General features: G+C 38.8%; 1 protein-coding gene across 2 annotated transcripts in view; it reads left to right on the forward strand.

Moving 5' to 3' along the window:
• The window catches only part of LOC105379986 (alpha-2A adrenergic receptor), a 393,199-nt gene that overhangs the window by 255,684 nt on the left and 126,219 nt on the right, over nt 1-11,296 (forward strand). The window lies entirely within an intron of this gene.

The following is an 11,296-nucleotide window of genomic DNA, read 5'->3' on the forward strand; positions in this document are numbered from 1 at the left end:
TACCTAATAGATAGAGATACATATTACTTAAACAAACAAGATCCAGAGACAAGATAAATACAAGTGAGTGTTCATTGAGAGAATATTTGTCCAGGGGGTCACTCTATGTGACGAAAAACTAAGTTTCATAGCGCTGCTGCGCGAGCCACGACTCTATCTCGTTGTTAATACAATGTTGTGCTGATTGCACGACAGCTCTCATTCGTTCGTTTTTCGTCAGTATAGAGTAACCCCTACTAGTCAGAATCTGAGCTTCGGAAGCATTACGCCTAAGCCACGTTGCTATTAAATACAATTGTATTATGTTTAAAATAACTTAATTATGTATTTCTTCATACGTGGCGAATATATTATTATGGTTCGGTGGCTGCCTTCAAGAATAGTATATAGACAACAGTTACCAAAAAAAAAAACTCCTGTTGTCTATTTTTTTAACGAACGAGTACTGAGTATGTCTCTCGCACATTTCCGATACTGACAGAGAGTGAGATTGTTAGGGTATTTGTTAGGACCAATAGCAACGCAGTAAAAACGCGGTACCTACTCGTTTGTTACAATAAATATCATAATCATCATCATCAGCCAATAATCATCCACTGCTGGACATAGGCCTCTCCCAAGGAGCGCCACAACACTCGGTCCTCGGCCTTCCTCATCCAACCACTACCGGCTACCCGCCTAAGTTCGTCAGTCCAGCGGGCAGGAGGGCGTCCCACGCTGCGTTGGCCTGTTCGTGGTCTCCACTCGAGAACTCGTCTAAAATAAATATGACTTAGTATTTATTTTACGAGTGAAACTTTTCAGCGCGTCAAAACAAAGAATTACTGTTACGGCTAAGTGCTTGTTAGCTTCTATATAACTCGGCGAGACCTAGTTTGCCAGTAAAAACACATAAAAAGCATAACTGCTATAATTTATCTGGCACTTTCCTCCCAAGACACCGAGGTATAGGATCGATAAATTCCGTCTTCCACATCTTGCTGCCGACAGAACATTAATTTCAGCATTATTATGAAAAATGCCTGAAAAAATTCATGAAAACAACATCATTCCCGGAGCACGCGTGTATCGATAAAATATTTAATATAAATTGATGTGTCCGCCATGATGGATTGGATCTAACGGCGTTCTGTTTTTGAATAAGTAATTTGTTATAGCTACACACAGGGTGGATTTTTAGCGGCTGTGGGGTTACCACCACCGAACATTAGATTACAATCTCGTTTGTCAAATCTGACGTCATTTGTAAGTATCTGACAGATGTTTGACAGGCGAGCGATGCCGCTAAATTTAGATCAAAAAGAACAAAATACTTAATATAATAATACTTAAATTCAAAATTCGTATCGATAAATATAGGTACCTACTTATGTTGTATGTCCTTGTTAACTCTGAAACCACTTCAGTTTCATAATTACCGAAGTTTCGTATTTACTAAATGAACTACCCGCGTATTCAAAATATTTGTCAGACCTTTTGTCATAACGCCACCGAAACGATAGTCCGTTTCAACAAAAGCTATCTTTCCAAACTTAAGTTCCGTGTCACAGTCACCTTGTTTGATTAATAGCACCCGCGTCAAAATGACTTATTAATGTGACAAAGTTGGAACTACTTACATAACATAGTAACGGTATGGAGTGCGGTATATTAGGGTACCAGTTGGCAGCGAACGACATGACGTTGCAGCACAACATGTAAGTCGTAACTTCATAAAAATACAATACCGTATATACCTTATTTGCACAAAAACAATAATTACAGCTCAAAAAATAAAAAATAAACGGTAAAATGACTATAATTCGGCTTCATTGCTTACAGCAAGGGCTACTTGTGGTGACTAGCGACATGACGCTTGACGACACCTTTTTAAAACTACATTGAAAGTAGTGTCGGACTGTACCCTTAGGCCGTGTACAGAAAGAAAGCTGGAAACTTATAACCGCTTACTTTACTACGGATATTTTCCCCACCCTGAATAGTAAGCGCTTATAATTTTCCCAGGATTTTTTCTGAATACAGCCGATTGAGACAATGTTTTCCTACTATTCGAAAGACATCATTCAGTTCTGATGTTGGAGAGCAATGAATAAAGTCTTTAGTATGCATTATAATGAGCTGCTGTTTGACAATGTATGGATAAAAGTTATCCGGATCATTAAACATTATAATGGTATGCTGCCATGTTATGTATTTTGTTTACATAAGCTTAATCATTCATTACACATCAAATAATAATGTAAATATTTTATGTTTGTTTCAGGTAACACAATATTTTATTGGACAGAAGGTAAATTAAATATGATGCTGACTGTACTAAGAAAGTTCCAGTGAAGTTGAGGCAATAAAATTAACCAGATACTCCAAAACTGCCGGGCAGTTCGTTAATTATGATAATTACCGGGTAAACACGAATGTTGACTTTGACTGTAGCATGGCTAGTCTTGCTTGTTTATGGTGAGCGCTGATTGGTCGATTCGAATTTCGATTTGTGTTCTGATTAGGCAGTTTGTTGCTGTAAGTGTGAATTTTAAAGCATTGACAACGTTTCTCTCATACATAAATCCATGTTGTACTTATAATATACGTGTATATAAATATATGATGTTGATTTTTTTGCAGTTAGTTGTCTAATTTAGGAAGTAAAAAAATGTGTCTTATTTTAAATGCTGGTCTCGTCCTCTCATTCAAGAGGTTTCAAGTTCTGGTAGATGTTTTTCAATGAAGAAATATGATTACAATCATTTCTTGTGTTCTTTTAGTGGTGGAAAGATGATATATTTCAGATGTGTACCGTAAGTGTACTCGTACAACCTGCCAAGTTCCAAGTAATGTAGTATACCTATGGATATGAAAATGGCTCGCTTGCGAGTCACCCATGACTACCCCTTCGCGGTTTACAGTCACACATTATTATGTAAACCTGTGTATCAAGGCACATTCCCACATCTTACAAACAAAGTAAAATAATCGTGTGCCTCGTCGCCTCCCCGGCGCGACTCACACTTGACCGGTTTCTGAAAGCGGCGACTCTTGACAAACAGGGCTGTAATGAGCCGAGCATGAGCCGCCCTCGCGAGCCTGAGGGGGCAACCCGGTCAATGAGTAGTGTCACGAGGAAAAAGTGTAGAATGGTTGTTGGTTAAATTTCTTTTTTACAAAGTTTTTCTCGAATAAATACGATAGAGATAAATGAAAATGTTTCACCTACAAAATGTCGACACCCCAATTTTTTTAAACGTTTTATTTTGTATTTGATCAAAATATTTACGTTTTCAGCTGGTAATGTTCAGATGCGCTGTTAAATGTACTTAAATATTGCAGACAGTGGCCTTACCTCTTGAGGTATGGAACCCTAAAAAGCGCTGAAGCTTCCAACGTAACTGACCACTGAGGTTAAGCAACAATAGCAAGCCATTGGATGGGTGACCGATTTCAAGTGGTTCTTTTCTGAAAGCTTCCATGCTTCGGACGGCACGTGGGTTCCGGTTTCTGTTTTGACAGCACTCGTTAAGCCTAGCCAGAGGCCTTCGGACAGCTAGAAAATATCTGACAGTCGACTTACACGACAACTCTCTCAGCACAAACTTGCTTGTGTTGAGGTCCACCGACCTGCACTAGGCCAGCGTGGTGGACTAGGCCTAAAACCCTTTTTTCGGTCGTGTTGAAGCCTAAATAGACAACGTTTGGTGACCGCACTATGCCTGCAGGCAGACAACACCCGTATGGTGAAGAATGTGCTTGTAGAATTGTTTTTTTTTCTGTTTTTGATTCTTGAAAGCTGAATAAGATTTTCCTGCATCACTGACAATGGTTGCAAATTATTTTTGGTTGCAACGAATGCCTGTGGGGTTACCACCACCGCACAATAGCAATTAACAATGCTTAAGCAGCGTTTCGCTATATAGTAATGAAATAATTCAGTCTAAAATTTATATACTTATGTTTCTTTAATACTTTATGGATTTTTGTAATTTTCCATAAAATCGGCTTCTTAATAAAAAATTGTTGAGTCGGTTTTTTATAACTGTTACAACCACAATGTTTATCTTTGTTATGTTTTTCTTCATTAGTAACAATAGAAATGTAGACACAGAAAATTATCTCACGAATCCTTCAAGTCAAGCTTTTAAAAAAACACCAAGGTTCTCCTTCATTATAAAAAAATAGGCTTTATATACTTTAATCGACAAATAACTCAAAAGAAAATCATTTTTCATTTACCATTATATCCAAAAGCATTGTTAACGCTAAAGCTTAATCGTGATCCAAGTTTTTATTACACCGAAACCGTTAATACGATACAAAAAGAAAAGAAAAGAATGTAAATACAACAAAAAAAACACCTGTTACTCGCTAAAGAAATCGAGTCCAACTTAAATCGAGACCATTCACTCGATACCTCTGGAAGCGTCTCGCAACAATAAGTATTCGATTCTTTTCAAAGATTAATGAAAAACAAAATGACTTTTTCACTTTTCAGCTTCGGCCTAAGCTGTATTTGTTTTGATACTTCGTAATTTTTAACGGCATAAATATTTTCTGGTTGAATATTTTTTTAAGATAGATGTTTGTTGTACTTTTGTGTGACTGTCAATGGCATGGTAGAGGTCAGGAGGTCGGAAATTTTATACCTAATAATTTTATTGTAAGTACTTTCATTATGTGTTTTAAATTCTTTAATTACCTACCCGAAAAAATATATTTACTGCTACACATATTTTAACTTTTTAATACAGTACAATGTAGTCGGTTGGTTTAAAATATGTCAAAAAGAATTAAGTACAAGTACAAGTCATGTCCCACAATTAAACAACTCTGAGTGAAATTTTCATGCACGAAATTTCATTTTAAAAGGGTATAGCGTGACGGTTGGGGACGCTAAAATTTTAATATTGCTTCGTGGCTGGGGATAGGCGGCTTACGGTCGTAAGTAGGTACATGACCGTATTATTTTGACGTAACCGTACTCATGTATTTTGACATAGCTGGCACGTGCGTACGAATATTACTTCGAAATGAAAAAAAAGTATTAAATTAGATTTACTTAACATGGGTAGTAGTAATAATATAATATGTGGTGTATATAATTATGTATCTGTGTAGATATATCAGCTGCCTGATACCCATTTCACAGTTTATACCTTGGGGCCGTGTGTGAGATGTCCTCACATGTTATTATTAATTATAGCTTTCACCCAATTTACCTGTGCTTATTATAGGTTGGATTGGACCTGGTTCTAGCCGAAAACAAACAACTAATACTAGGTTTAGGGTTCCTTAAGACCAGACATGTGCTGTGGGCTACGCAGCTATGCTGCGATGATGTGAAAGAAACACGTCACTAGTCACTACCCATCACGTCCCCTATGCTGGAGCACAGGTCTCCTTCCAATAAAGGAAAGGTTTAGGGCCTGGTCCACCACGCTGGCCTAGTGCGGGTTGGTGGACCCCAACACAAGCAAGTTTGTGCTGAGAGAGTTGTCGGGCAAGTGAGCAACCCGATATAGCATATATTCTGTACTGGAAAAGCTTATTTTCCCAAATGCCTACGCCTACATAGTTCCACGGAGCTAAAATTAGATGAAGTCGCACTTCGAAAACCAATAAATTTGCTTACGTTTTCCCATAAATTTTCTCAATGACGAATGCCTATGTAATTCGATATCTGGGTCATAAAAATCTTCGAGGCCCATAAATATATTATTTTATGTCATCTGACAACTTTTTCAATCACATTTGCACCTGCTACCGCCGTTAAACGAACTTTCTCAGTGTGTGGAAGTTGTTTTGAATTTGGGGACACAGAATTAGGGTGAATTGCACCAAACATTTAAACGTATTTAATTTTATTGCTCGCTTACATTGACAGTAATAGTGAGAAGACGCGCGCCAACAGAACTAGGGGTCAAAGTGGTCGCCATGGCCGAAATCGGTCGGACCAATCATCATCATCATCATCATCAATAGTGTAAGAGCTAGACAGCAATAGATTTAAATACGGGATTAATATGGTGCAGGTCACCTTTAGAGTTGATATGTGAAATTCTTTATTCATTTTATCAATTGGCTGTTTAAATGTGCTCACTGAAATCAATTCACCACCATTTGGGAAGTGCTAAGTTAATAGTCGAGAAGGAATAGGGCTAGAAACGCTTTGGGTATCTTGGAAACTTTTATTCAATTATATTTTTTGTTCACCCTTGCGTCCCCCTTTAGGGTTTTCCCTTGAAAAAAAAGATCTATAGTACTAGAGGGACAATACAATACGACAATTTATAGTAGTGAAATCCTAATCCTAATCCTAACTAATATTATAAATGCGAAAGTAACTGTGTCTGTCTGTCTGTCTGTCTGTCTGTCTGTCTGTCTGTTACTCTTTCACGCCAAAACTACTGGACGGATTTGAATGAAATTTAGTATAAATACGGTCTAGACCCTGGGAAAGAACATAGGCTACTTTTTATCCCGGAATTCCCACGGGAAAACTTTTTAAGGCGAAGTGAAGCGCGCGGGAACAGCTATATGTTATAAAATGATCTTTAATAATGTTCTTTTTTGTTTACACTTAAAGCGATTTCTTTCAGGTATCCTATTCCACTTCACCCCACATGTGCTATTCGGGGGTATAACTTAATTCCGTTGATGACAGTTCGGTGTTCGTCGGATACGCGGATGCTAATTTCTTGCAACTTCGACGAATTCTCGCTGTAATACCGAGAATTATGACCGTTTCGTGTCTTAGCTAATGGTGCAAATTGGCAGCCCGCGTGATGTCAATAGTGCTACCGTACTAACACCGACATATTTGCAATTAACAATCCATAAGTAGCGTCGATCACTTGTCAAACATCTGTCAGTTACATGCAAGTTACGTCAGATTTTACACGCGAGCGACGATGCTTACGGATTCTTAATTGCTAATGAACGGTGGTGGTAACCCCACTGGTTTTTATGCTTTTCTACGGATGTATCATTCGTACGGATGTATCATACGGATGTATCATGTCATCATGTCGCTGACTGCCAAATAAATTGCATATAATTTAATCTAACCTACGTAAAAACCCCAGACATATTTTTTATTTTTATTTATTACACAATGAAATTACAATTTTGTAGGATCATAAGATCGATATAGCACTAAAAGACGCATAACTTTTGAACGGTTATGCTGCTTTTGATATAATAAAGCTAAGAACACTCGGGGTTACATTACATATCACCCTTTCGGTTCAGGTGATTGGATGCCAAGCTACTTCATACAGATACCTACACAGATACACATAAAACTAATAACACCCCTCTTTTCCTGTCGGAAAGCAGTAGAATTAGAGATGTTGTCACCTCATGCCGTCAGCTACCCATTAACACCTTTATAGAACTTTCACGTGCAATTGAAATCGATGTTACAGGATGTTACTAAAGTGGCATTATCACCCAAACGTAAGTGCCTAGAGGTAAGCATCCACCTCTTGGCATCGTACACAAAACGGACGCATCGCATTCAGTATTCTTTGTAAAAAAAACAACACGCACTCACGCCTTGTACTCCCTTAATGTACTCCCTTGCGGGGTAGGCAGAGGTGCATTGCTGCACCCACTTTTCGCCAGAGTGTTATGTTAGTCCTAAAATAATAGGGGACGGGCCTATTGCCATTTTACAGGCACATCCAAGACCCGAGAACAAATATCTGTGTTTAAACAAATATCTGCCCCAGCCGGGAATCGAACCCGGGACCATCGGCTCAGTAGTCAGGGTCACTAACCACTACGCCATTCGGTCGCTTATTCTTTGTACTTATATAAATTCACACGATTGCGTCCACTTTATCGGCATTGCCGACTTCGCTTCTTTGCCGTTTTTGACAATCCGTTGGGTCCGATACGTACGATACCAATAGGTGGAGCCTTACATTAAGTCGTTATTCTCAACAAACATTTTGCACTTCGACTTTTAATAATACACGACAATCGAATAGTCCTAAACTTACTAACTACTTTAACTGAATTTTCGCGTGAAAGCCATTGAGTGAATTTACAGATAAACTTTACAGTTTGCTGTACCACTTGAACAGTGACGGAACAAACACAATTGTAAATGTAAACTGACAGGCAGCATAATGTATGCGCATATGTATGTAGGAACTTAGGCCTTGGTCTCCTATTTACGCCGGAGGTCGCGTCCAGCGTCACGCCGTAGGCCGCGTCACTATGCTCACTATAGAAATGTACTGATGCGGTCTCCCTCACACGCCGACGTTTGGCGCGTAAATGTATGAGCATCGCGACGCGGCCTACGGCAGTGACACTTGACGTGACCTACGGAGTAAATAGGAGACCAAGGCCTTACCTAAAGTTCATGCATAGTGTAATAAGTACAGAGCGGTAGCGCGGTAGAGGCGTAACTTGGCGTAGTACATAACTACATGTTAATATTGTTTTATTGTCTTCTCTTTGACCAGTCGTAGGTTGGCTGAAAGAAATTGCTTTTTGGCAATAGGCCCTTTAAATTTGTAACTCTAATTTTATTTTTTTATATATTTTCCCTCTGAGCATTCAGTAACGGACTGGTCAATCCTTTCATACTTACATAAAATAAATGTATGCTCGTGACTGTAATCCCCGGTAGGGGTAAGGGGTAGGTAGTCAAAGGTGATTTCAAAGTCTTTATAGTTTTTTTTTTGTATTTAAAACAATTGCCGGTCGTATTAAAAATACCTATCAACTCTACGGCTTGTTATGCTGTGATTGTGCTCATTAGTAAATTCATAATTTTTACTTACGATGTAGGTACTTATCCATTTACGATGACGAATAATCTAACAAAACAGTTTGTTAAATTAAACGTAGGTACAAATATATTATGCTAGTTTCTTATCGGAAATTCATACAAGTGCGCCCACTTCATCAGCATTGCCGGCGCTGTGTCTCCATACATTTATGAAAATCCGTTTGGTGCGATACGATAACGTTAGATAGATATGACACACACACAAAACATGGACAACATTACAAAAACTTAATCTAGCACATATGTACAAATGGCGGTCTTATCGCTTAAAGCGATTTCTTCCAGACAGCCTTTGTGTGGAAGATAGGATTTTTAGATGTAAAGGGCTAAGTGTACCGGGAATAAAGAATATACCATAAATATTTAATATACAAATACATAGGTACTACCACAATATATTTAGTTAGTTAGGTGGACGTTTACCTTAAACAGCAATCGAAAACAAACGCTCAGCGAAACACATGAGAGTAATTAACACGTAGGGAATACGAGTTGGGAGTTAACACGTTGGCGGCCGAAAGTTGTCTCATTAGTACAGACTCCCGTTAAGGGGATGGTCTGAGACTTTTCTCTGAACGTTTTAAGTAAAATAATAACACACATCAAACATATGCGACTGGTAGATATAATGTCCTCCTAGCCGAATTTCGACCACGGCGGCCAATCTCAATTGAGATCAGCCATCTACGCAGGAGTGGATTATAGTGCCCAAGTGTGTGCGCAGTACACAGGAGCACTCTCTGTTCCATCACTCTCATAGCCCAATGGGACGGATTCACCGACACGACTGGAGAGAGCTAGGCGCAGGACCGACTGCTTTACATGCCCATCCGACAGCATGGATCGTTTTACTGTTTCGGACATCAGGTGATCAGCCTTCTATGTCCTAACCAAACTTAGAACCACAATTTAGAAACACAAATTGATGGTCCCACCCGGGAATCGAACCCGGGACCTCTGGGTCATGAAGCGAAGCTTCTACCACTAGACCACAGAGGCAGTTACATAAATTGTTGTGGTAGATATATAAATTGTTCATTTACTGAACACAATGGTACACGGATAGATTACATGACATTTATAATAAGTACCTATAGCAGACAGACAGAGCTAGTCCCGAAAGACAACTAAGTCGATTTTGATAGTACATGCCTAAGAACAATAGGGGTAACAATACCCATCACCCAAAACAAAACGATTCAGCCTGTTTGCAGCATTTTGGAGCTAGGCAGATACACAAACACCTTAAACTTATTACACCCTCTTTTATCCGAGGTTAAAAAAACCCGTGAAGGATAGTCGAAGCTCGCTCAAGGTGGGACGCCCTACATTATTTATCGTTGGTTGTCGACAGCTTTTAGGCTGAACTGACAGCTTATCTGATGCGTCTGGAGGTGTTAGCTTTTACTTAAAAGTAATTTCGTTTTCCTCTATACGTACTTAGATGATATTCTAGCTGAAGGTGTCGTATACTGTTTGTAAGCAGATTTTGAATGTTGGATGTCTCTCACGAGCAATGAAAAAGTTCCAGTGACATAGAACCAAATTACTCCGAAACGAAAGAGACTAGCTTAATGAATCAGCCTGCATGCAATATTGAAGAATATTTAAAAGAACATCAGAATATTAACAACTGACAACAAAATTGGGGTCAATTATTGGTGTACATCCTAACTAATATTATAAATGCGAAAGTAACTGTGTCTGTCTGTCTGTCTGTCTGTCTGTCTGTCTGTTACTCTTTCACGCCAAAACTACTGAACGGATTTGAATGAAATTTGGTATACATACGGTCTAGACCCTGGGAAAGAACATAGGCTACTTTTTATCCCGGAATTCCCACGGGAAAACCTTTTTAAGGCGAAGCGAAGCGCGCGGGAACAGCTAGTATTTTATAAGTGGAACTTTTTATTGCTTGTGAGTGTATTTTGTGTACATTACTTTTAAAGCATAAATACCTACTGGGTGGAAGATAAGGCGAGCAGTGGAGAGAAACTTTAAAGTTTGCGCTTTTTTACTTAGAGCAGATATTTATTTCTTTTTAAAAATTATCAAAATTCACTATTCTGCGATATTGGTTTTAGTTTGACAGACAGACGTGTTGTGTGTGATGTGTGTAGCAGTGGTGTTTATGTGGATGTGCTTGAGCAGCATGCGAGCTTGAGATCGCTATTTTAAAAACTCCGCCTGTATACTTTTAGGCGCAGGCCACCGTACACTCACGGGCAATGAAATGGTTCCACTGAGAAAAGCATCAAATGACTTCCAAAGGGAAAAGGCTGGCTAAATTAAGCCTTCTGCAACATTGTTGTGTAGTATACTTATCAGAGCATCAGGATGTTACAAAATAAAAACGGTAATATTTTTTTTTTATTTAAAATTAAATGTTTAAAAAAATAGGAGTCGTTTGGTGTCAGAAGTGGTGAGTGGTGTCAGTTTGGTGTCTATTCTATTCTATTCTATTTTCATAGGGGGTGAAGTTCCTGTACGTGGCTCTCTCGA

The sequence above is a fragment of the Plutella xylostella genome, chromosome 26, assembly GCF_932276165.1.
Source record: "Plutella xylostella chromosome 26, ilPluXylo3.1, whole genome shotgun sequence".
In the NCBI taxonomy this organism is placed as follows: Eukaryota; Metazoa; Arthropoda; class Insecta; order Lepidoptera; family Plutellidae; genus Plutella; species Plutella xylostella.